The sequence below is a fragment of the Macaca fascicularis genome, chromosome 7, assembly GCF_037993035.2.
Source record: "Macaca fascicularis isolate 582-1 chromosome 7, T2T-MFA8v1.1".
In the NCBI taxonomy this organism is placed as follows: Eukaryota; Metazoa; Chordata; class Mammalia; order Primates; family Cercopithecidae; genus Macaca; species Macaca fascicularis.
This window is the reverse complement of record NC_088381.1, coordinates 147,230,072-147,256,976: the sequence shown is the minus strand read 5'-3', so window position 1 is coordinate 147,256,976 and position 26,905 is coordinate 147,230,072. Positions and strand designations below refer to the sequence as shown.

Sequence of the window (26,905 nt, the reverse complement as noted above, 5' to 3'; positions counted from 1 at the left end):
TTTGTCACCAACAATGAGCCAAGAGCTGGGAGCTATCTTATTTCTCTTCCACAAAAAACTAGAGGAACTGACCCTCAGAGAAATTATAAAACTACATCCTTTGGAGTCTCTCTGGTTATTAACACAGCTGAAATTCAAATTAAGCAAAAGAATGAAGTCAGAATTTGTAGAAACTGAAGAAGAACAGGTTATTTTTAAAAATATATAAGGAATGGGCCAGGTGCAGTGGCTCATGCCTGTAATCCCAACACCTTGGGAAGCAGAAGTGGGCAGACCACTTGAGGTCAGGAGTTCGAGAAAAGTCTGGCAAACGTGGTGAAACCCGGTCTCTACTAAAAACTCAAAAAATTAGTCGGGTGTTGGTGCACACTTGTAATCCCAGGTGCTCGGGAGGCTGAGGCACCAGAATTGAGAATCACTTGAACCTGGGAGGCAGAGGTTACAGTGAGCTGAGATCATGCCATTGCACCCCAGCCTAGGTGACAGAGCAAACTCTGTCCCCAAAAATTAAAGAAAGAAGAGAAGAGAATAAATGAAGTTTCACAATTTTTGTGACCCTTATGCAGAACTTTTAAGCATGAACGTAAGAAAACATCATTTGAACTGGTGGGGAAATTCTGAAGACTAAGCAATCTTGACCCCACCATTTCCTCGCAGTGATTACTAACTTAAACCACTCAATTCATTTGGTCTTGTAGGAAGAAGTCCTTTACCACTGGGATTCAAAGAGATAACAAAAGAGAACAGTTACAACTTTTTTTTTTTCCTAGTCTGTTTATTTTAGGTAAAGCAGTAGAGAAAATTTTAAAATTGAATAAGAATCATTTTCCTCATTGTATAATTTCTTGGCCTATAAGTTAATTTCTTAAGGAAAATGCAATAATTTTACAGGAATTGAGAGTTCCTGGACATTCTTCTTGCTTTATACATTTAAAAATAAAATGTTACTTGTACAAAGGTTGATATGATGATCTTCCTGAGTTATTACGTCATTTTATTTTCTCTGCTCTAATTTGTCTTACTTCTCAAATGCACAAACACATTCCCACAGTTTCTTGCTGATAAAAGTTTCTGTGAGGCAGCATCCACCTCCCAATACCACCACCACCATCACCACCACCATCACCACGACCATCACCACCACCATCACCACCACCACCACTATCACCACCAGGAATAAGACAATTGCTGTCCACAGAACTTTAAGCATGTGACTCTTTAAATAGCTGACATCTGGAGGAACTATCTGATACTTGTTACTTACACTCCACTCAGCATGAACGGAGGTTGGCAGGGAATTTAGCAGCACAACTTATTTTTAAAATATCTCACACCTCCCCCTCGCCCTCCCTGCCTTCAAAGAGAGGTTTAAGCAATACACTCTTATTTGATGCTGTAAGAGCCTACCACCTTATTCCCAGGCATACAAGTGCTTTAAAAAGAGGACCCAAGGCTGTGACCTAATGCCCAGGTGGATCACCCAAATTATTTAAGTATAAATAAGACAGCAGCCAAAATCTCTTGTTTTCAGGGATGAACTAGGAAGTGAACCTTATAAACCTATAATCAGTCAGGCAGCCTTTCTTTCTCTTTCTCTCACACGCATGCATGCATGCACACACACACACGTGCACACACACATACACATGCTTTAAACATTGCTTAACAGAAGTCTGCCTACTCTTTTAATGTTCTTTTTCCAAAGGAAGATAATTATCAGGTGAAGAGAATTAAGTTGACTTGACAGAATTAATGGGATTTTTAAATTCAATTGTGACCCGAGAGAAAGCCACCTGCTCTGCTTCTGGCAGAACAGGCTGTCCAAAAGATCTCTGTCCCTGTTCCAGCTGCTGTGAAGTCAGATGAACACATCTCAGGAGATTAATGCTGGGCACTTAAGTACTTGGAAAGCCCAAGTCCCTGAAGAGTGCCTTTGGTATTTAGTAGTCTCTCTTTGGGGGGCTCAAAAAGCAAATTAAACTGAGAGGAGCGTGGAGGTGCTAGGGGGCACTCTACTACAGGAAATGGCATTGATGATGTAGCATGGAGCTGGCAGAATTGGGAAGTTCTGTGTAATTGCTAACAATGTGGTAAGTGTTATCACAGAAGGCAGTGGTACCCAACACTGACTAATGACAACAGTAATTATGATTAGGAGTAGTGCTGGTAAAAACAATGTCAACAGTTTGAGAATTTTACCTTTGCTTGGAACAATGCATGCTATTTTATACAGTCAAAATCTGTAATTCCTCACAGCATTCCTTTAAGTGGCCAAACTGCTCTTTTGGGGTGTGTGTGTGTGTGTGTGTGTGTGTGTGTGTGTGTGAGAGAGAGAGAGAGAGAGAGAGAGAGAGAGAGAGAGAGAGAGAGAGACAGAGAGACAGAGAGATGGAGGGAGAGAGACAGAGACAGGGAGAGAAACAGAGAGAGAGAGAGGAGGGATGGACATAAAGAAATGCATTTAATATGGGTAGAAGGCACAGTATTCACCCTGAAGCAATCCTGAGATTAAGTGATGTTTTTCCCTTTTCCAAGAGTTGGGTATAGGATTATCATGGACTGTTTACTTATGGGTCCCCAGCCTCCCATGGCAAATTTCCATTATTCTATATTCCCAATGATCAAAACTGAAGAAATCTGGCAAAATCACCTTCTTTCCCCAAAACAGAAGATACCAGTCTAAGGCAGCACTACCAATCAGCTTCTTGAGCAGAGACTTAAAATCCATCTTCTAGAGAAGAAAATGTGCTAGATAATGATCACAATTACCATTTAGGTGGCCTTCAGCCACCAGTCTTGCTGTGTGACAATTTCAGATGGCATAATCCTTGCTATGTAGCACCATGTTGAAAATTACACTTAAGCATTTGGAGATAAGCCATGGATGATAAGAATGATAATTAACATTAATTTTTAGAACATTCTGGGTATTGCAATTAGCATTCTACTTTAGATTATCTCATTTAATGCAACAACTTGCAGTAGCTAAAATTTTTCCCATTTTACAAAGAAGAAAACTGTGGTTTAGAAAGGTAAAACATCTTGCCCAAGGTCACACAGGGATTAAATAGTAGGATTGGAATCCAATATCTCTGGCTCTGGTTGTCATACTCTTAACCCTATACTGCCATTTAAACACTATCTGTAAAACACCAGGCAGGGTAAGCAATCAGTACCTATTAGCTATTATCAGCTAGTATTAGCCCGTGGTGTTAGGAAGATCTGGCTTACTAGGGAGAAGGTTTACAGTGTCTCTAGAATGCTGTGGAAAATGCCTCTATGAGGGCACTATGGAGGCTGGCAAACAGTGGAACCAGATGACCTGGGCCACCCCTGACAGTGTGAGTTTGTGATTGTTTCTGTGCAATGAGTTTAGGAGGACTGAAGAAGAAGAGTTTAATTTCAAAATTGGCTCAGGGAATCAAAGAAGGCTTACAGAAAGAAGTCATTGTGTCGTCTTTTAATTGGTCTGTCATGAAAGCAGGAATGCTATTCTCCTTCCATGAAACAGGGCCTAAATCAACACCATCCTTCCAAGCAGTTATGGGAGTTAAGGCAAACTTGCCAAGCAAAAGCACACAAATAAATTGAAAAAAGAGGTGGAATCAGTGACATCTACTAGAAAGGAGGGAAGAAAGGAAGAGAGGGAGGAAGAGTTGGAGGTAGGGAGAAATGAAGGAAAGAAAGGAAGAAGCAAGGGAGGAAAGGATGGAGGGAGGGAGGGAGGGAGGGAAGGAAGTGCGTCCCAAAGCACCAGCAGGTTTTTCACTAGTTTCCCCTCTAAAGCCTGTAATGCAAGACATTTTTTTTTAATGCTGTTCTTTCTTTTCCTCTCAACTGATGGCAGCTAAAGTGGTCTGAGGCCAGCATAATAATGAACTTTGCCCAGAGAAGAGTCCAATAGTAAGACAGTATCCTCCTTGGCCTGCCTACATGTTCATCACCTGTTCAGCACAATGTCAACATAAGCAAGCAAAGCTTTGGATGAAAGAAACAAGAAATACAATGTGTTCCACTTTTTCTGCTTGAGCCTATGGAGCAGAGTGAAGAGGTGAAATATTTCTTTTCAATGTCTAAATTCATCACAGAAAAGTCACCAAGGAGCTTCACTAAGTGACAGTCTTGTAAATGAGCTGATCTTCCCCACTGCTTGAGACCAAATTGTTCTTTCTTTAACAGATAGCAGATTACTAAAAGTGAATTTCTGCCATAGAATGCTTAGATTCAACTGAGATTATCAGAATATTCTTGGTTTGTCACTGCATGCCATGCATTCTTGTGGATTGTGGATGCTTGTGTTACAGAAGCATGGATCATCCTAACAATCTCTTCTCTGAGAAGGACAGACGGGACTTTTGGAGGATGGCCTTCAGGTTGCCCCAGAGTGTTATGGGGGCACATATGTTTCTCAGACCTTTCTCTTCTTCTTCTTATAGGAAGAGGGGTAGCCAAGAAAAAAAGAATTTAGACCATGGAATGGAAATAATGAGAGATGGATCCATTTATTTTATTATTTCTCTTTTAGATGCTCTCATGCTGATCAAATAAGACCTGATTCATAAGCTGAAACCATGAACTTACAAATGTATTCTACTTAGAGAAACTCCACAATTTGCCTCAATGTTTTGGGCACCCACTTGCTTGATGATATGGTTTGGCTCTGTGTTCCCACCCAAATCTCATCTCAAATTGTAATTTCTACATGTTGAGGGAGGGATCTGGTGGGAGGTGATTAGATTGTGGGGGTAGTTTCCCCCATGCTGTTCTCATCATAGTGAGTAAGTTCATCACAAGAGCTGATGGCTTTAAAAGTGTTTGGCAGCTCCTGCTTTGCTCTCTCTTTCCTGCTGCCTTGTAAAAAGGTGCTTGCTTCTCCTCTACTTTCCACCATGATTGTAAATTTCCTGAGGCCTCCCCAGATATGTGGAACTGTGAGTCAATTAAACCTCTTTCCTTTATAAATTACCCTGTTTCAGGTAGTATCTTTATAACAGTATGAGAAGAAACTAATGCACTTGGTTAGCAAGAAGTCTAACATTGCCCTCTAGGATGTCCCTCCCTAGTTATTTTCTGTAAAAGTTTTTGGGTGAGAGAGGAGCTTCTCACATATGTCAAATTTCTAGCCTCATGCTCTGGAGGCCATGTATGTCACTGTCCTTGAAAGCTTTTACTGTGTTCCCCATGGAACTGGCAACCATACCTAGACTATAGCCTCACAGGGTCCCTTGTCTGTCTATGACTCGTGGTTTAACACCTTCCTCTTGTCAAAATGCAATCCTTTCAGAGCCCTTTCCCATGGAAGAACAGTAAAGACCTAAGTGACCGGATTCTTTCTTTTGCAAACAATCTCTTCCCCAAAACACACAGACAAGGCAGGAGAACAGATCTAGGAATGTTCAGAACCAGTTTCAAACTTGCCCTGGAACCACCTCCTTCCCTCAACATCCAGGTCTACTTGACTACTTGGTCTAGTCAATGGGTCATGTTGTATCTTAATCCATGGCAAGTTTCCATGAGGGACCCCATTTTCTCTTTTTCTGATGTAAGTTCCTTGGGGGCCTTCAAGTCTTCATACAGATGTAACTGAACCTCATAGGTGTCACATAGATTAATGGATGTGGCTGGGCAACTCTTGCAGTATGTCTTCAATGTTATATTGAAAGTTATGAAGTTCTCCAAATGTTCTAAGAAAGGGAGGAGGCTCATCTTTACAAAACAGAGGGAATATGTTCTAGCTCCACAAGTGAGTGGAACAGTCATGTTGCTGACTTCCCCGGCCCTCACTCCTCTGTTGTATTTGTCATTGCTTTGGAAGGTCTCATTCCCTGCTTTCAGTGTAATATTTAACATTATCCCACTTTTCTCGCACCCTCTGAAATCCTGTTAATTCCTTCTTAGATCTGAAAGAGTTTCTAAAGTACTATCCCTGGCCACCTCCGACCACTGCCCCCCAACTACCCCCAACAAACATCCTCTCTTTTAACATCTCATCTCCTCCAAATGGATCTTTAGAAAGCCACATATGCAAAATGGAGATTTTACTGTAGCTTTAATCATTGGCATGATGGAACGAAACAAGATGTCAACTACAAGATCTGACAGGAATAAGAAGAGGGAACTCTGTTTTCCATATAAATATCCCTGGTAATTAAAAAGGAAAATGATATAAATAGATAAGGTGAAAAACAAATGAAAAGTAAATAGATTCCAGTTGTAAGCCTGATATGTCTGAAAGGTTTTCTCTTGAGGAGGATCCTCTATTAAGATCTTGGAAGATAAACTCGGTTTCTGGTTATTTTGCGTTAGTGTTATACCAGTCACCTTGACATTCAGATGCACCACATTTGAAAGAGGTGGAATTGGAGGCATCTGATTAACCCGTCGGAATGCACAAGAACTTTGTTAAATACAATAGGATATTTAACTGTCAACTAAAGAAACTATCTTTAATTTTGTAGAAGGGATTAGCTACTTAGTGTTCTAGATAAAGGTACTATCAGAAAGGGAAAAATGCAACCTGGGGAAGATAGGAAGACCTTGTCTCTACCAAAAATAAAAAATTGGCCAGGCATGGTGGTGTACGCTTGCAGTCCCAGCTACTTGTGAAGCTCAGGTGAGAGAATCACTTGAGCTCAGGAGGTCAAGGCTGCAGTGAGCCATGATCATGCCACTGCATTCTAGCCTGGGTGACAGAGCAAGACCCCGAAAAAAAAAAAAAAAGAAATAAAAGAAAGAAGAAAAGAGAGAAAAATGGGGGTAATAGTGCAATGAACCTGACAATTTCTCATTTTCAAATATCCCATTAGTTTGTCTCCTATTACCCATCACTTAAAAATGTGTTCTCCCAGGGCTGGGCTCTATTCTCAATGGTATTGTTCATCACCTGTGAATCCTCCCATGGATTCAGCTACTTTGTCTAAGTGGAGGAACCCCAGATCAATATCTGTGATGTCATCCAATAATCTGAACTATAACCACCGACTGGACCTCTTTCTATAGATGATCCAAACTCATCACTTTCCTTATTACTTTTCACCCCTCATTTTACTCCTACTTATTGTGTGTTGCATATCGTAGTTAATGACATCATAATTTTTCCATTTATTCAGGCTCAAAATTCTGAAGTCATTCCTTGGAAGGCTCCCTTCCCTCTCCCTGTCTAAACTACAGAAATGACTATCTCCACGGCATCATTCAGCTCAGCCCCAATTTCCCATTCTCAGAGTGCTATTCATTTCCTAATACCTCTTTGAATGAATACAATAGCATACTAATGCAGTTCTTAGCTGCCAACACTGTTCTAGCATAGGGCCTGCTACATTTCCCCAGAGAAATCTTCCTAATGTGCAGCCCACATAATTTCACTGCTTTGCACAAAATCCTTCAGTGGCTACTTATTTCACACCTATGGAAAGTTCTAACTCTGCCTAATAGTATTCAAAATCCTCTACAAACTAGCCCTGTCATATCATATCAGCTGTAGCCTTCACTCTAACCCATCCCTCATACTCACTACCAGACCTTTAAAAAAATCACCATTTCCCTGAACACACCTGATATCATTTTTCCCATTTTCATTTTTGATTGGGTTACTGAAACTTGCTATTTGATGGACATTGTGTCAAGTACCAGGTGTTAAATATAAATAAAATGATTTTTTCTTGGCCGGGCGCGGTGGCTCACGCCTGTAATCCCAGCACTTTGGGAGGCCGAGGCGGGCGGATCACAAGGTCAGGACATTGAGACCATCCTGGCTAACACAGTGAAACCCTGTCTCTACTAAAGAATACAAAAAATTAGCCGGGCGTAGTGGCGAGCGCCTATAGTCCCAGCTGCTCGGGAGGCTGAGGCAGGAGAATGGCGTGAACCCAGGAGGTGGAGGTTGCAGTGAGCCGAGATTGTGCCACTGCACCCCAGCCTGGGCGACAGACCAAGACTCCGTCTCAAAAAAAAAAAAAAAAAAAAGATTTTTTCTTTTAAGTCATGTTGTCTATGGGGTATTCAAATTTTGAAAATCTCTCAAAGACTTATTTAAATGCCACCACTGCCTGAAATTGGATCAGAATTCCTGATTAGAGTTTCTCTGTCCTATGTGTTACCAAGGCACTGTCTACTTCTGGGATAGCATTTTTACATTCTGTTTTGGATATATAATTATTGATAGGTATGTTATCTCCTTCACTAGATTCTTAAATGTTGCATGGTATGTAGACACAGGATGGGCTTTTGAGAGATGAATCTGGGATTATTTCCTGGTTTTTACCACTAATCACTGAGTTCTTTAACTGCTTTGTGTCTTGGCTTCCTTACTGTAAAAATGAGATAATAATACTCTTAGTGACTTGTGAGAATTAAACAAGCAAAGGTTTGTAAAAGCGCTCAGCATATCATAGAGACTCAATAAATATTAGTATTTCTCCTTCTTTCCTTCTCTGAGGACAAGAATCTTACAATTTAGGATGAAAATTTAACAATATCCATCCTTGTCACATTGTTCACATTTTCTCTATCTTTTCTTTCAGTTTAGGCAAACTCTACCTTTCATTTTCCCAAAGCCTACTTCATATTTCTCTCCTTCACATCGCCTAGTCTCTGTAGTCCAATTATATTACCTCATTCACTCATTCATTATTCATTTACTTAGTGCTGACTTTTTGCTAAGATTTTCTTGAATACACACTACTTTTACTATATATTTAGAATTCCTCTATCTGTTAAAATAAAACAAATTTCTGTTTATGTTTACATGAAGGAAATATTCACATGTCACAATTCTGTTTATTAACGACAGTTGGTAGCACTTACAGATAAGTGACTTGACAGCTCTCTGTACATTGATTGGTTATTAGTGCATATGCACCATTTTTAATAACCAGAAATGTTAGCATAAGAACATTAATCATACAGGTATACATTTTATGAAAAGTTTATAGTCATTTATTATTTCAAAATTTAACAATGAAACATTTTTATAGTCAAAGATTCCCCTCTGCTGTTAGGCATGTTCACTGGGTTAGATATTCTCACTTTCCTCCCAGATTCATTTCCTTTCCTTCTCTGCCCCACTGGAAAGACTGAGTGCTATAAGCTCTATAGATCACATCATAAGACTGTCTTTTACTCTGACTTCTTGTATATTTGGTCAGAGGAGAGCTCAATAAGAGAGACACTGGGCATTTATTCATTCTTCCTTCCAGAACCCTCCCCGATGTGTTATGAATGTGTCAGTAGCTGGGTTATTTTATTTAGGATCAAAGTGATAACTGAGTTGCTCTCACAAAGTTACAACACTAGCCATGTTCATAGAATCCAATTGTCTTCTGTGGCCATTCAAACCTAGGGACAATTGAGACTTTCATATTTTCTCATCCCTAAGTGTTTCACCAGCACTTGCTAATTCTCTCACCTGGGAAATAAATTCCTTCATTAGTTTTTTTCATCTAACCATTTTGTGTATGCTTTCTTTCCTTTGGGACCCTGATTGATAGGCCTCTCCCACTTCCAAGTTTTTGATTTGTAACTCTCTTTGGTCAGTCAACATCACTGAACATTCCTGTGCCAGACACAGTTTTGTAATACATACCCCCATTTTTCTAAGAGATACTGTATTTTTTCTCTTTTCTTTTTTCCCTACTTCCTACTTAACTCTTTAGAAATGCAATTATAACCTTTTACCTTCCTTTTTCCAGACACTCCCTACAGGGCAAGTTCATCTAACTATGTGCTTAGAAGCTCCAGAGCAGAACTCTCTCTCACCAGGAGATCACCTCAAGAGGCAACAGTCAATCTACCACCCGAAGTATGCCTGCTACAAAACTGTCTCCCGTCAGGAGAGCTTCGGCCATGTTTACAACCTAGTTCGGCCCATGAAGGCACCAGCTGTCACCAGCTCAACCACACAGTAGATTAGGCACTGAAGTGAGTTACATGACCCCCACCTGCATTTCCCTCCCCTGTGAGCCATTCATGCCAAGATGCCTTTTAAAAGTGCCTGTTTTCTGCTCCAGAAGTAAGCAGTACCCTTAAGGCAGGAAGCCTCTACTTCTTCCCTTAAGCTAGCTTTGGAATAAAAAGTCACTTTCTTTATACTAGAACTTGCTCTTGTGAATTGGACTCTGCAGGTGGCAAGTGACTGAATCTGCATTTTGGTTACAGTATAAGGCATTGGTGATTCACTGACAAGCAAGTCACACTTTCCAAAGACAAGGAGACTGTGCAACTATGGTGCACTGAAAGAGACATCCAGAAAGCTACGCAATTACGGCTCAGCGTGATAGATGCTTCACAAAGGATGAAGAAGTCCCATGGAAACACAGGAAAACTAGAAGGAGTACAGGGGAGGGGGAAGCAGGAAATCTGGGGGGTCAGAGGTATATTTCAGAGCAGTTAGAACATGAAAGACAAGTATAGTCAGTCGACAGAAATGGCAGCAAGCAGGGAATAGAGAAGAACAGATAGAAGGCATTTCAGGAAGGCGACCCGGCATGGGCAAAATCCTAGAGTGGAGCCATAGTGCATTCTTTGTGGAAACTTGTAAGTCATGGGGTATGGCTAGAATTTGTGTGGGGGGGGCATGAAAATGGGATAATGCTCCAAAGGAAGGGAGAGCAGACCAAGAAGGGCCTGGAAAGTCATAGCACATTTGTATTGTAAGCTGAGGTCACTGAAGGGTTGTCTGGAGGGTTTTAAGTGTAGGCAGAAACGTTATCATATGTGGACCTCAGCTGAACATGGTGGTTCACACCTGTAATCTGAGCTACTTGGAAGCTAAGGCAAAACGATCACTTGAGCCCAGGAGTTCGAGGCTGCAGTGAGCTATGATCGCACTGGTGCCCACCAGTCAAAGAAAGCTCACTCTGAGGACTGAATACTTCAGAAACATTTGAAAACATCACAAGCTATGAGAGAGAGTGGTAGGTAACAAGTGGTGAAATGTGAATTTAGAGTGTTTTTATTTTTATTTTTAAGAAGGCCAGTAAACACACAAACAATGTAAGATCTTGTGATGCAGAAGAAGAGAGGTGGAAAAACTCCTGGGTTTTGAAAAGGTTAAGGACATTAGCACGAAAAGCGACATAAATGCATGTTAAAAAAAAATAAAAGAAGCTTTCTTATATAAACAAAACTTCATCAAATACACACATAATGTGTATGTATACAGTCTAGGAAATAATTTCAATGAAAATAAAAGAGAATAAGACAACTACCTGGCTTTTGGCTGTTTCCATTTTAAAATAAGACTGGGAAAGGTATAAGGGGAAAATATTTATTTTTGAAATGGAGAAAAATAAGGTGATAATTTTCTGCCAGGGAAAATATGTGCAGGGAACCTTGTTGCTCTTTCTTTGCTGAAAAAGACCTGCTGTGGCAAGTTCCACAGATGGAAGGGTTTGATTAGTTTTGGGAAAGTGGACTTTTGAAGTGGGGACATGAACAGATTGTTCTATTACTGCCTGTTAGTATGGCAATACATATTTTGCTAATTTTCACTTAACCTCCTCTTGATTTAGTGGCTGTCAATGACAGAAGTAAGAAATAAGACTGCAGGACTTACTTAGAAGCCCAATTTTTCTTCTGGTCCATAAACTGTAAGTCTTTGGTAATGCATCTTCCATTGAGAGTAAAGATATTTAGGTAGCAGGGGGTGGGGACTGGTGGTAAATGAAAAGTGTAGAAGGGAGAAAAAAGAGATATAATGAAATTGTATTATGTAACACATCTAACTTGGTTTTCCCTTTTTCTTTCCCTCATACTATGGTTTGCAAAACCCAGAGTTTAAGCAGGTAATGCAAGTTCATGGGCTGGGTTTACAAATTCTGGTGCTCAAGCATTTTCATATTTGGTTGTTATTACTAGAACTGGCAGTTGGCTTTGGTGTTAGTGGGATGATAGGCAATGGTGGGGACTGTAACTATACAAAGAATGTCTAAAACAATCAGTAATGATCGCCAGCAAATTTTTTGCTACATGGAAATGCAGGTCTAGTATTGCAATGTCTTCTGATTTGCCTAGGGTAGCTAATAATTTTCATGGACAGCTAATAATTTTCATTTTTATCTACACTATTCCATTTAAAAATGTTGTCTCAAAAAGTTTTTAATCTTGTTGCAGAGAAAACAAAACCTATGATCTGTAAGCCAGATCCAGTTCTGCTTTATTCTAATTTTTGCCATTAAACTTTAAACAGAGTTAACCTGTATCTTGCACTTTCTTTTTTTTTTTTTCTTCTTTTTTTTTTTTTTTTTTTTTTTTAAATTTATTTATTATTATTATACTTTAAGTTGTAGGGTACATGTGCATAACGTGCAGGTTTGTTACATATGTATACTTGTGCCATGTTGCTGTGCTGTACCCATCAACTCGTCATTTACATCAGGTATAACTCCCAATGCAATCCCTCCCCCCTCCCCCCTCCCCATGATAGGCCCCGGTGTGTGATGTTCCCCTTCCTGAGTCCGAGTGATCTCATTGTTCAGTTCCCACCTATGAGTGAGAACATGCGGTGTTTGGTTTTCTGTTCTTGTGATAGTTTGCTAAGAATGATGGATTCCAGCTGCATCCAAGTCCCTACAAAGGACTCAAACTCATCCTTTTTTATGGCTGCATAGTATTCCATGGTGTATATGTGCCACATTTTCTTAATCCAATCTGTCACTGATGGACATTTGGGTTGATTCCAAGTCTTTGCTATTGTGAATAGTGCTGCAATAAACATACGTGTGCATGTGTCTTTATAGCAGCATAATTTATAATCCTTTGGGTATATACCCAGTAATGGGATGGCTGGGTCATATGGTACATCTAGTTCTAGATCCTTGAGGAATCGCCATACTGTTTTCCATAATGGTTGAACTAGTTTACAATCCCACCAACAGTGTAAAAGTGTTCCTATTTCTCCACATCCTCTCCAGCACCTGTTGTTTCCTGACTTTTTAATGATTGCCATTCTAACTGGTGTGAGATGGTATCTCATTGTGGTTTTGATTTGCATTTCTCTGATGGCCAGTGATGATGAGCATTTTTTCATGTGTCTGTTGGCTGTATGAATGTCTTCTTTTGAGAAATGTCTGTTCATGTCCTTTGCCCACTTTTTGATGGGGTTGTTTTTTTCTTGTAAATTTGTTTGAGTTCTTTGTAGGTTCTGGATATTAGCCCTTTGTCAGATGAGTAGATTGCAAAAATTTTCTCCCATTCTGTAGGTTGCCTGTTCACTCTGATGGTAGTGTCTAAAGACCTCTAACTTCTTTCAAAACACCTGACATTTAAAGAAGGCCATGATGTGAGGAGAGAGAGAAGTGTGTGTGTGTGTGTGTGTGTGTGTGTGTTAAAAAAAAAAAAAAGACTGTTCACATGTTTGGAGATCACAAGGGAAGGGTGAGGTTTGTGCTAGATAAAGACAAGGTTGGATTCTACTGGATGGAGAGGATCGGTTAGCATCCAGGCATACAGAATGTAAGCAGAACTTCGCACAGCATCAATGCCACCACCATTTGTACCAAACAATCCCTCTAAGGGTATTGTATTTAACTCCATGTAATCACTCCATGAGTGAGGGAAGAAAGTATGTGGAAAATCCTGGAACTGGGAATAGGTCAGTCAGGCTAGATTAGAAATCTGAGCTTTCCAGGCCAAAATTATCCCTGGCTAGGCCAAATCGTTTTAGCCTAACAAGGAATGGAAGTAATTCAACTCCTTTTGCAAAGTTGGTTATTTTGTTCCAGCCATGGGAATATGCCACTTTGTGAAAAGTGTCCCTTACAGTGTCAATTCCACCTATGGAAAAATATAAGGAATAGGAAAAATACATTGAAGTGCACACACTATACTGCTGCAGCAATATTTCTTTTTGGTTTGTTTTCCTCTTCTGGTTTTTGTAAAATGTCTTTAGAGCCGTCACTTTCCAGTAGGAATGGCATATTTATGAAGAAAAATCTGACTAGAACCTAAGGACCTATGACCCCTGACACCTTACCAAACACACGCCTGTACTCCTCCCTCTTTCCCTTTTTTCTTCCTTTAAAAACAATTTGTGTGTGTTTCTGTGTGATAGACAGTATCACAGTGATTATTTTTTAAAAAGGACGCTGGCCTCCTTGCAGACTAGTAGAGGAGGATGAAATTGAAATGAACAATGGCAAATCAGTGGATGGAATCTATAATGCAATGTATGCCAGGAATGCTTGAAACAAAAATGAAACTTACCATCAGAAATAACAATATTGTATTCTACTTATTAGGTATTTGTTATGTTCCACGCACTGTGGGTTATATGTAACAGAAATCACCTCATTTGGTCATCAAAACAGTTAAGATGTGATTATTTACTGTTTTACTGATAAGGAAACTGAGGCTTAGGAAAGATGGATATCTTGAACATAATTACATGAGAACTTATTCTTTCTTCTCTCTCATCTCACTTTTTTTTCTCTCTTCTCTTTTTTTTCTTTCCTCTGTTTTTTTCTCTCCCTCCCTTCTTCTCTCTTCTCTCTCTCCTTCTCTTCCCATGGTCTCTCCCTTTCTCTTCCTACGGTCTCTCCCTGTCTCTCTGGGTTCTGAGGAGTCAATGACATGAAGTATGCAAAGCATGGTGCATAGAGTGTGGCAACATCATAAAGTCACAATAAATGGTGGCCATTATTACTTGGCCACATCAAGGATGGTTGTTCAGGGGCAGCAGTGCTGGAACTAGAAATTGAAAGATGCTTAGGTCAAGTAGCTGTGACATTTTTCATTCTATTTAATATTTATTAGGAACCCTGTGAGATGGGTATCATTAACCTCACCTTTCAAAGGAGGAAACCAAAGTTCAGCAAGTTTAAATAACTGGCCCAGGGCCAAAGAACTCACAGGCTGGAGACTTGAGACTGGGACTCAAGAATCCTAATTCAAAGGCTAACCTCCTTCCACTGTTATATCTCTGCCCTGATGACTTTTAGACTCGACGGTTGAAGCCTCTAATCCTTTAGTGAAAACAGAGTGAAACACTGAACAGATACCAGCTTCTTGTTAATCCTTATTCCCTGGAGTTTAAGTGTTCCCTTGGAGAGTTGAAAGATACATACAAATGAGTAGAAATCATTGCCTATTCAGTAATGCCTCCAATATGCACTTATATCTTCTCCAGTAACTGAAATGATTATATAAAAGAAAGGAAGGAAAAAGAAACCTGGTGCAAAGAGTGGGTTTGCAGGAAGGTCTTCTTAATGAGCTCTCCTCAGCACATCTTGTTGTCTGCAAAGGAAAGGTGTGAACAGAGCCAGTACAGATCTAGCACTAAGAATTAGTCTACCTTGCTCCTATCAATTACACTGAATTTTCTGACAAACCTCTACCGCTCACGGGAAATTTCCTGACAGGATGCTAGTAAATCTACCTAACCTTGTCACCCCCCACCAATATGCCAAATTTGCAGTATTCAAGATAAATAACATTCACATGTTATGAGGTTGAACTGGACTTCTCAGAATTTCCATAAGGCTGTGGCAGGTTAATGAGAGAAAAATGTTTTTGTGTGTGTGTGTGTCCAGAATACAAAAGAAGATGCTCGTCTTCTGAAAAGCACAAATCGGCAGGCAAGGTGTCTTGCTTCTGGGCCCATTTTAGATGCCAGGGAGCATAGGATTGAGGAGCATCAGGTCATGGCCATGTGCTTATCTGCACAGTACAGTACCACACTGGAGGAGTATGCTGAGAACAATATAGAGGACTGGAGAGAGACTCTTAGAAATTTCAATGCCTAGATCTTGGGACTGACCAGTCAATATCAGAGATGACCATCGGCAGGTTTTCTCTCTACCCAAATCATTAACTTCTAGTTGCAAAGAGAAAATCATCAAACAATAGCCCCAGGCTAATTGTCCAAGGGTAAGGATGATTACTGGGTCCCTGAAGAACAAGTAGCTTTGTTTGATGATGTTCCTAAGTGATACACCATAGTTAATGATAGTGTGGCATATCTGTTAAAAGCTGGGATCTGGAGCCTGAGAGCAGGGGTTCAGATTATTTTTTGTCACTTGGAAATTTTATAACATGATGATAATAATATATCCATGTACTACATAGTGATATTTCCATCAATGATAAACTGCATATATGATTATGGTCCCATAGGATTATAATACCATGTTTTTGCTATCCCTTTTCTATGTTTAGATATATATAGACACACAAAAAATTTACCACTGTGTTACAAATGCCTCCAATATTCAGTACAGTAACACGCTGTATGAGTTTATAGCCATAGAGCCACAGGTTATACCATAGAGCAATAGGCTATACCATAGAGCAACAGGCTATACCATAGAGCAACAGGCTATACCATAGAGCAATAGGCTATACCATAGAGCAACAGGCTATACCATAGAGCAACAGGCTATACCATATAGCAATAGGCTATACCATAGAGCAATAGGCTATACCATCTAGATTTGTGTGAGTACACACTAAGATTTTTGGATAACTACAAAATCACTTAAGGATACATTTCTTAGAATGTATCCCCATCATTATGAGATACGTGGCTATAGTCCACATTTCATTGGATTGTTTTACGCATAGGATTATGACAATGCACATAAAGCACTCAGCATCCAGTTCGACACACAGTAAATGCTCAGAAAAAGATTCCTTTTACGTAGGTTACACTCTTAGTTAATACCCTGCTCAGGTATTGAATCCCCCATGAAGTCTTGACCGCCCCCCGCCACGCCAAATCTAGCTGAGCCAGTTGCTTATCTGCTCTATTTGGATGCTATCCAGCATATGATTCGATCACAACACAGAAAATTATATTATAGATGGTATCATTGTGTTTGTTTCCCCTGGTAGACTGTGGAATCCTTAAAGATAAAGAATCTGAATTTTTACATTGTATTTCTTTGTTTTTATCTCCCATATCTATACAGTACCCACTACATGGGAAGTCGTCATAAATGTTTGCTGAATTAGTATAAGAATGCATTATCTCATTTTGTTCATCTGAAATCAGGAAAGACTAATGTTTAAACTTCTAGGTTGAAAGGCCAATTGAATAAATTGTTAATTGTGTCATATTAATGTCAACTAATATTCTTCTGGGAATATTTTTTGTTTGTTTTTCTCAGTGAAATTATGGGAAGGAAGAGCTCTTAAGGTCTTATATGTTAGTAGTATAATTGCCAGCAGTGGATGTACTGGTGGCATGATTCACTGTAAAACAGCCCCCACTGTTATGCCTCAGCATAGAACATATGTAATGAATGAACTGCGAGTTCCTTCTTAAGAGTCTTCCAGGCAGATGCTGTAACAGGATCCTTGGGTTGTGCAGTCCCAGCAGAATCTGACTGATGGAGCTGAATGAGACTTTGGCCCTCAGGTTGTCTGCCTCACACTTCCTAATGACCTTATCAGAAGACCCAGAGAGGAAACACACAGAACTGAGAGCAGATGCCATTAGTACACTTGAGCAAAATTGCAGCTACCACTGGAGAGGGCATGATAAATACTCTCCTCACTGGAGGTAACAACCGCCACTGCAGCTTTAGGTTCAGGGTAGAGTAAGTAAACCTACTAATGGAACCCGGAGTGTAGCCAATTAAAACACACCACAAAACTGCTGCAATTATTTATTTTAGAGGTCTCTAACATTTAGCAGGAGCAGGAGACAGTGACGATTCTAGCCTCAGAAACATGCTTCTTTGAGCCAGCATGCATGCTGAGTGGCCCAGGACTCCTGTTTTCTGTCCTTAGCTTGACCTCAGATCTAGCTTGCCTACTTCATACACTAACTTCTGCAGCTGATCTTCTAGGATCTGAGTTTTACTTCTCCATGAGTATAGAATCCCAAAAAAGTAAGAGCCCAAGTTGTGTGATCAGATAGACCCAGGCCTGAATTACTGGCTGTGTTACCTTAAATAAGTTACATGACTTTTGTGAGTCTTGTTTTTCTCATCTGATAAATAGGTGCTAATCACAGTGATTTACCTGACAGGGTTGTTATGAGCATTTAATTTTTTTTTTTTTTTCTGAGATGGGGTCTGGCTCTTTCACCCAGGCTAGAGTGTAGTAGCGTGATCTCTGCTCACTGCAACCTCTGCCTCCTGGGTTCAAGTGATTCTCCTGCCTTTCCCTCCCAAATAGCTGGGATTACAGTCACCTGCCACCACGCCTGTCTGATATTTGTATTTTTAGTAGAGTGAGGTTTCACCATGTTGCCAAGGCTGGTCTTGAACTCCTGACCTCAAGTGATCTGTCTACCTCAGCCTCCCAAAGTGCTGGGATTACAGGCATGAGCCACTACACCTGACCAGCATTTAATTTTCAACATGAATGTAAAGCATATAAAAGTTTCTGGTACAAGATAAATCCTCAAGTAATATTACCTTTTGTTGTTGCTATTGTTGTTTTCATTACTGTAACCATTTGAATTTGCCAATGATATGGTTTGGCTGTGTCCCCATCCAAATCTCACCTTGATATGTAATAATACCCACATGTCAAGAGTGGGGCCAGGTGAAGATAATTGAATCATGGGGCAGTTTCCCTCATACTGTCCTCATGGTAGTGAATAAGTCTCATGAGATCTGATGGTTGTACAAATGGGAGTTCCCCTACACAAACTCTCTTGCCTGCCTCCATGTAAGACGTGCCTTTGCTTCTCTTTTGCTTTCTGCCATGATTGTGAGGCCTCCCCAGTCATGTGGAACTGTGAGTCCACTGGACCTCTTTCCTTTATAAATTACCCAGTCTTGGATATGTCTTTTTTAGCAGTGTGAGAATAGACTAATACAGCCACCGGGCCATGATTCTCTTTTTGATAAGACCAAGCTACATAGTAACTCACTCTGGAGGACTATTTGGCTTTCTGATGTTGGTATTTCTTGATCTTTTCTAGGCTATTTTTCATCTTGTCCTATCTCAAAGTGGCCCTCCAAACCTGCACACGTGACACTACCAACCATAAGAATACTGATCTGGTAAATGGCAACTATTTTAACTACAGGTTCTTTGGAATGTGTGTCATTTCCCCAAGTGAATTCAGATGTGATTTAAACAAGAGACTGTGGATTTTGCAAAGATAAAGATACAAAGGGGGAAGGACACACACATGCCCACACAGATACACACTCAAACACACTTCTAAATTGTATTGCATAGACCCTGTTGGGGAAAACAAGATATCACTTCCAGATTCTGCACCTGCATGGCATGGGTGTAATTAAAATGCCTGTCAGGGAAAGTAATGTGTTTAATATTGTCCTAGTCTTAAACATCACCAGAGATTTCTGTGCATTGCAAATAATTCCAACATCTGCCCATATTACACTGCTCTGCGTTTTATCTGTGGTGGGATGATATCAATATGTCAAGCATGGAAAAAAAAGGATGTTTTATGAGATTGATGTAGGGGAACACAAAGACAAGCACATAAAAAGGGCAGCCAAAGATGCCACAAAGTTGTCAGAAGAAAAGGGCATGATCTCTCACTGGTGTGCACTGAGTTTATTCTTTTCTCACCAAGTGTCCGGAGACTGTCAAGGATGCTAGTGGCCATGATCAAGGATTTTAAAGAAGATAAAACAACGCTGATTAGAAAAAGCCTTTCAGCAAGCTGTGAGTACCTGGGAGATGAGTAACAGATAAAGGCTGTTAGGGAACATAAGGGAAACTAACATAAGAGTATTCCAAGGTGAATTACTGAGCCGTTCCCAAGAGAGGCTACCTTTACAAGGTAACAGGGAGGAAAACTTCTCTGGGGCCTGAAGCATCATTGCTGGGGTGGAGGCAGGAGTGCATTTTTCTATAAGGAATATATTTGCATATGGAGAAGAAAGAAGATGGTCTTCAATCAAATGGATACCATTCTTACGGAAGTAAAATTTAAAAAGAGGACTTAGAGATTATTATTTTGGGGCATATTATAATTGCATATATATATATTTGTATGGTACACAGTGATGTTATATCTATACAGTATAGAATGATTAACTCAAACTAATTAACATATCCATTATCTTAAATAATTATCATCAATTCCTTCTATCTACAATTTTGTACCATTTGACCAACATCTCTCCATTCCCCCTACCCACTGCTTCTGGTAACCACTATTCTATTCTCTGCTTCTATAAATTTGATTGTTTTGGATTCCACATAAGTGAAACTATGCTGTTTTAGTCTTTCTGTGTCTGGTTTATTTCTGAACTTAGCATAATGTCCTCCATGTTTATCCATGCTGCTGCAAATGGTGGAAATTCCTTCTTGTTTAAGGCTGAATAATATTCCATTGTATATATACCACATTACTACATTCTCTTTATCCATGTATCCTTTGATGAACACTTAGGTTGACTCTTTATCTTGGCTGTTGTGAATAGTGCTGCAATGAACATGAGAGTGCAGATACCATTTAGACATACTGATTTCAAGCTCTGAGGATATATACCCAGTAGTGGGATTGCTGAATCATATAGTAGCTCTATTTTTAGTTTTATGAGGAACCTCCATACATTTTCCGTAATTAAAGATATTTTTTCTTAATCTTTACTCTTAGTGACCACTTGTGGCCTTTGTTACCTCTTCTCTACTTTTTTGTAATAGCCTCTAAGTGATCTCCTTACTTTTGGTTTCCTTCTCCTTTATTTAATCCTGTACGACCAGTGGTTCCCTATTGCCTTCTGAGAAGAGTCTCAGATCCAGAATTAAAGGCCCTCCAGAATTAAGGGCCCCAAACTATCTTCTCATTGTTATTATCCACTATTTCTTTATGTGCAGTAGTTCCCCCTTTCCCACGATTTTGCTTTCTGCAGTTTCAGCTACCCTTGGTCAACCATGGTCCAAAAATAGGTGAGTAGAGTACAATAAGATATTTTGAGAGAGAGGGAGACTATAATACATTCACATTGTTTGTATTACAGCTGGCTGTCATAATTTTCCATTTTATTATTAGTTATTGTCATTAATCTCTTACTGTGCCTAATTTACAAATTAAACTTTATCCTAACTATGTAGATATGTATTTATGTATGGAAAATCATAGTATATATAGAGTTTGGTGCTATCCACAGTTAAAGGCAACTACTGGGGGTCTTAGATCATTTCCCCCATGGAAAAGTAGGGGATTCTGTACACTAAGACATTTGGCATCCAATGGTGCCTGGAATGGATATGGGATATCTCTTGGTGAAGCAAACATCTTACTGTAACTTTGAAACTGGTCCGAAATAACACAGAGAAATGCTACCTATGACATTCTTTCTCTGGATCTGTTGCTAGAGGCTCCTGGAAAAAAGATCACCCAATTCTCCAAATTACACACAAATAATAGAAACACAACATGAATGAACTTTTCACTCAGTATTTGGAAAGTTTGTCTAGAAACCACCTGCCTTAGAAGCCATTGGAATGCTTTTTAAAAAATGCAGATTCTTGACCTAATTCTAGAGCTACTGATATTATACGATCTTTGTAAAAAAGAAAATTAACATACATTAGTAATATTTATACATTTATTCCATGATATAAATAAATATTGTGTGTTGTGTGTCTGTGTGTGTGTGTGTGTGTATGTAATGTATCACATCACAGCGCTTGACCTTGGAACGTAGAAGGCTTCCAACTAGTGATAACTATTAGACAGAACAATTGTTTTTCAGGTTCATCTTCTCTCCTGGGCCCTAAATCCATTCAAGCAAGTTTCACTCCGCAGGTGCCCCACATCCTACATGGGAGAATATGTCTGTATATAGGGATAGATAAATAGATGGGTAACTGTTAAATGTATACACAAATAACTTAATGATTAATATCGTGGGCATGTAACTAATCTAAGTATGTATACACGCAATATGTCTACAACCAGAACTAACTATATAATTTGTGAGGCCTAGTATAAAAAAAGTGAAGCATTTTGTTTAAAAAATATTAAAACTTTCAAGGTGGTGACAGGAGAGCATTAAACTAAGCACACCCACTTCTAAGTCCAGGACCCCCACGCACCTGAACTCATCTGTGATGTATATAATTTTCTTCCTATATTTATCATTCCTTCCATATTTCTCTGTTTCTCTGATCCCTTTGTATATAATCTGACTCTCCTATCAAGCTTGAATTTAAAAATACCTCAGAATTAAAAACAAAATCATTTTAGCACTTTTGATTATTTTCAGAGCATTATCATAAACCTTCACACTTAACCATCACAGTGTTCCCATGAGGCAGACATGATGATTACTCCCATTTCACAGATACCTAGTGCTCAGAGGTTAATGGACCTGTGCAAGATCACAAAATCATTAAGAAACAGAATAAGGATTTTAATCCATGAATAAAATCTTAGTTCCCTTAATTCAAATCTCATACTATTTCCTTCATACTGCATTTGACGGTCTTTGCAACAAGCTCCTCAGGATAGGGTGGATGAGTTGTATCTGTTTGCTTCCCCATCTCTTAACATATGGCCCATAATAGGTATTCAACACAGATACATGAAAAAAAAGAGCATTTCTTCTTGGAGTAAAGGAGAAAAGGCCCAGTGTCTCTTCTGATTTCCAAGAGACAAGGGAAGTAGCCAAAGCATCCTTCTTACTAGGTGCCCACCCAGCCCCGCAGCCAAACTCCACGCCTTCCAGAGCATATCATCTAAGATAATACACCTGTCCCCCCCCACCAACCCTGCACCCCACCCTTGGTTGTATTCATTTGCATTTTTCTGGGTTGTGTTGAATTTTTATAGCTCTGTTTCTAATATCCCCAGCTAGCTGTCATCTCTCCTGTATCATCAATTCTGCACATTTTAAGCTTAATAAATATATCACTATAGCTAGCTACATTAGGTCCTTACAATACTTTAAACAGAAACTGGGCAAGCTCTGATCCTTTTTTAAAAACATGTGGCTGCCTCTCATTCCAATGAATTCATTGCTATTCTCTTTTCCCTTCTTCCAAATTGCTCTACTGCAACAAAATGTTGACACATAAGTTGATTTTAATTAATTTTTTCAAGCTTTCTCTAAAGTTAGGCAAAACATTATAAGTAAAAAAATAACACCCTTGTGACACCACACAGTATAGTGTGCAGTGAGATATATATATATATGTACATGTTTGCAAGCAGTGAAATTTTTTAACAAAAATAAATGAGGAAGAATGTTAATTCATGTCATTTTATAATATGCAGATCTAACACACTTTTAAATATATATATAAAATATATATTTTTTTAGAGATAGGGTCTTACTCTATCACCCAGGCTATAGTGCACTGGCACAATTTGGTTCACTGCAGCCTTGATCCCCAGGTTAGAGTGACTCCCACCTCAGCCTCCCTAGTTGCTGGAACTACATGCGTGTGCCACCATGCCTGGCTAATTATAAAAATTTTTGTTTTAGAGACAGCATCTCACGATGTTGCCCAGGCTGGTCTCCAACTCTTGAGTTCAAGTAATCCTCCCACCTCGGCCTCCCAAAGTGCTGAGATTGTAGGTGTGAGACACCATGCCTGGCCAGATCTAACACACTTTAATAAGAAGCAACCTCCAAACAAAAATATGTATTTTTCTACCCTGAGATATAATTTCTGTATCCTGGGGAATGGTTAATATTCAGTTTTTTTTTGTTTTTTGTTTTTTGTTTGAGACAAAGTCTGGCTCTGTTGCCCAGGCTGGAGTGCAGTGGCGCAATCTCGGCTCACTGCAACCTCCGCCTCCCGGGTTCACACCATTCTCATGCCTCAGCCTCTTGAGTAGCTGGGACTACAGGCGCCTGCCACCATGCCCAGCTAAGTTTTTTGTATTTTTAGTAGAAACGGGGTTTCACCGTGTTAGCCAGGATGGTCTCGATCTCCTGACCTTGTGATCCACCCGCCTTGGCCTCCCAAAGTGCTGGGATTACAGGCGTGAGCCACCGCGCCCGGCCAATATTCAGTTTAATGCTATCACCTATGCTGATGGAAAGAAGAGTTTTCATATAACTTGAAAATTTTCTTCTAAGTTATTGAGAAATTTGTGTATTAAGGGAAATTTATAACAGTGGCTAATGCTTATCAGCAAATTATGATTCATACATAGATACATATATACATAAATGTATGTGAACATATGTACACACACACACACATAAATACACATACATATACCCACCTATATACACTATATAAATATTTAATGCCTAGAAATACATAATTGAGTACTTTCTTGTATAAGTTTGTGAGAATGTGAAGGTGAGTGGAAGTATGTGTATTTAGTGTCTGGATTTGAAACTACTTTGGAAAGCTGACATCTCCGGTTTATAAATGTAACTCATTTTTTTCACAGCTTCAGCCAGATTTTCTCATGGCATTGTGAGAAAATATCAATAAAGTGTAATTATTCTCTTGCTGGGCCTTATGTGCAGTAAATTTCCAGATAACCAAATTTTAAACAAGTTGAAAATGTCAGAAGGAACATTATTTTGGAGGATCTGGTGTTTGGGGTCTTGAGGTAAAAATTAGATATGCTAATTCTCTACAGAATCAAAAGATCTTCTGAAAAGAATCTTATTACTGCATTTCAAATGATCTTAGGTAACTCTTTTTTTTTTAACCCAATGCACTTATGAGAGAAATCTGGTGATGATGAGTATAGTCTTTACTCAGAGTCATTCATTACAGATTTACATATCTATATCTAATCATTTTGCTTCATGATTATTTTTCAATAAGGCTTGAGTAAATCAACTCTGGATTAAAGATTCACTGTATGTCTTTACTTGTCTCCTGACCTATGCTTTTCCTTACTACAATTATTTTTCTCTGAATGAACTTTTTTACTCAAGCACAATCTGTGTTGACAATGTCCTAACGGTAGATAGAGAATGCAAGTGAATAGGTGACAGGAAGGCAAGTGCAAGAACGCAAGAATGACAGAATCAATTCAGAACCAGTCAGTGAATGGGATCATAGACACAGATGTAAGGTATGGGTTAGAAATGAGGGCACCTTCTTTCAAGTCACTAGGAGGCATTTGCCCAAAGGTCAGGCTTTAATCCACATTTCATTCATTCTCTGGTGGAGGGAAGTAATAGTCATTTCAATTATCCAGGCAGGATCAGAGAGGTTACTTGTTGACCCAAATCTCACAGCAAGGCAAAAGGAGATAAGGTTGCTTGACCCTATCACCAGTATGTTCCTTTTATCTACTTTACTGTCACATAGTTTTTATGTTACACTCAGAAGTAGGTTTTCTCTCCTTTCTTACACAAATATAGGTATGCTGTCTTTCACATGACAGGAGACATGCTCTGAAAAGTTGGATGTGAATTGATCTCTCATAAATCAAATACTGAAGAGAAGACTAACAGAACTGGCAGACAAGGGAGAAGGAGGAATTCGTTCAATTTCAAGTTCTAAAAACATACATAATATATTTTCAAAAAATGTTCAATGTTTTAAACAATTATTTAAAATAATATTTGAAGACACTTGAGAAACTCAAATGAAAAGGAGACTCACATAAAGTACAAAGTAACTCATTAATGTAAATAAACACTCTTGTTTAGTTAGATTTCCCCAACCTACATTTTTTTTTCCTAGTGTAGTATTTCCCAAATTGTGTTCCCAGGAGCTGGATATTAACAAGTATTCTGTAAAGGAATATTACAAAGTGAATGGTCAAATGAATTTGGGAAGTCTTAAATAAATTATTAAAAGACGTATTTAATACAAGACTTCACAGAACATTTCATTTGCTAATATGCACTGTGAATATTTAAGAGAGAGGGAGCAGTATTAAAAAGCTACCCAGGCCGGGCACCGTGGCTCACGCCTGTAATCTCAGCACTTTGGGAGGTTGAAGGCAGATCTGTCTCTACTAAACATACAAACCTTAGGCAGGCGTGATGGCAGGTGCTTGTAATCCCAGATACTCGGGACACTAAGGCAGGAGAATGGCTTGAACCCCAGGAGGTGGAGGTTACAGTAAGCTGAGATCATGCCACTGCACTCCAGCCTGGGCAACAGAGCCAGACTCTGTCTCAAAAAAAAAACAAATAAAAAAAATAAACAGCTACCTAATATGTATATATATTATTAATTAAATATATATGTTTGTATATATGTATAGAATTAAATATATAATGTTTATATATTTATATATAAAATATATTTAAAATATATAACATATAAATATATTTCATATATATTTATATATAACATATAAATATATTTAATATATTTTTATATAACATATAAATATATTTTATGTATAAATATATTATATATATATATATTTATTTACCATTGAATATGTTCCCTGATTTTTATTCCCAAGGACCACTCCATAGGACAGATATTTAAGGGAATGTATACTGGGAACCAGCAGTCTAAAGATCTTTTTCTCTTAGTGATACCTCAAATATGTCAGCAATTAATGTATCCAATGCTGGCCTGAAGGTGCAGTCCCAGTAAGCACATTTTTGTTTGTTTGTTATGAGTGGAAATATCCTTTAGGTATCAAATTAAGAAGGCCCCATTCACTCCCAGAGTTGAAAGTTCTATTTCCTTTATAACAAAAATAACATTGCTCAAAACAAATGTTTTAACATTTCAAAAGTATTTTCTCTCAAAATTATTTACATCCTTCCTTCATGTCAGGCCTTTCATTAAGGCAAATAGCATCCAGTTCAGACTTGGTTTGATCTAAAAGAATATTTAGAAAAAATACAAAACCAAACAAATAAAACTTAAACATGGGTACTTCAAAAGGGTCTCTTAATTGTTACTCTTAATTAAACTTTCTAGGAACACCATGGGACTTTTCTCTAGAATTTATCTGGAAAAGCTTGCCAAATTTAAGTCTAATCCTCTTGTTATAAAGTTTCTGATCAACAGAGACACACACACACACACACACACACACACACACATAGCAGTTATACTACAGTAAAAATTTCTG

At 38.9% G+C, this 26,905-nt stretch overlaps 1 protein-coding gene across 47 annotated transcripts in view; it reads right to left on the bottom strand.

Annotated features, from left to right (window-relative positions):
* The window catches only part of NRXN3 (neurexin 3), a 1,719,470-nt gene that overhangs the window by 604,475 nt on the left and 1,088,090 nt on the right, over window positions 1–26,905 (bottom strand). The gene's annotated exons all lie outside the window — the stretch shown is intronic.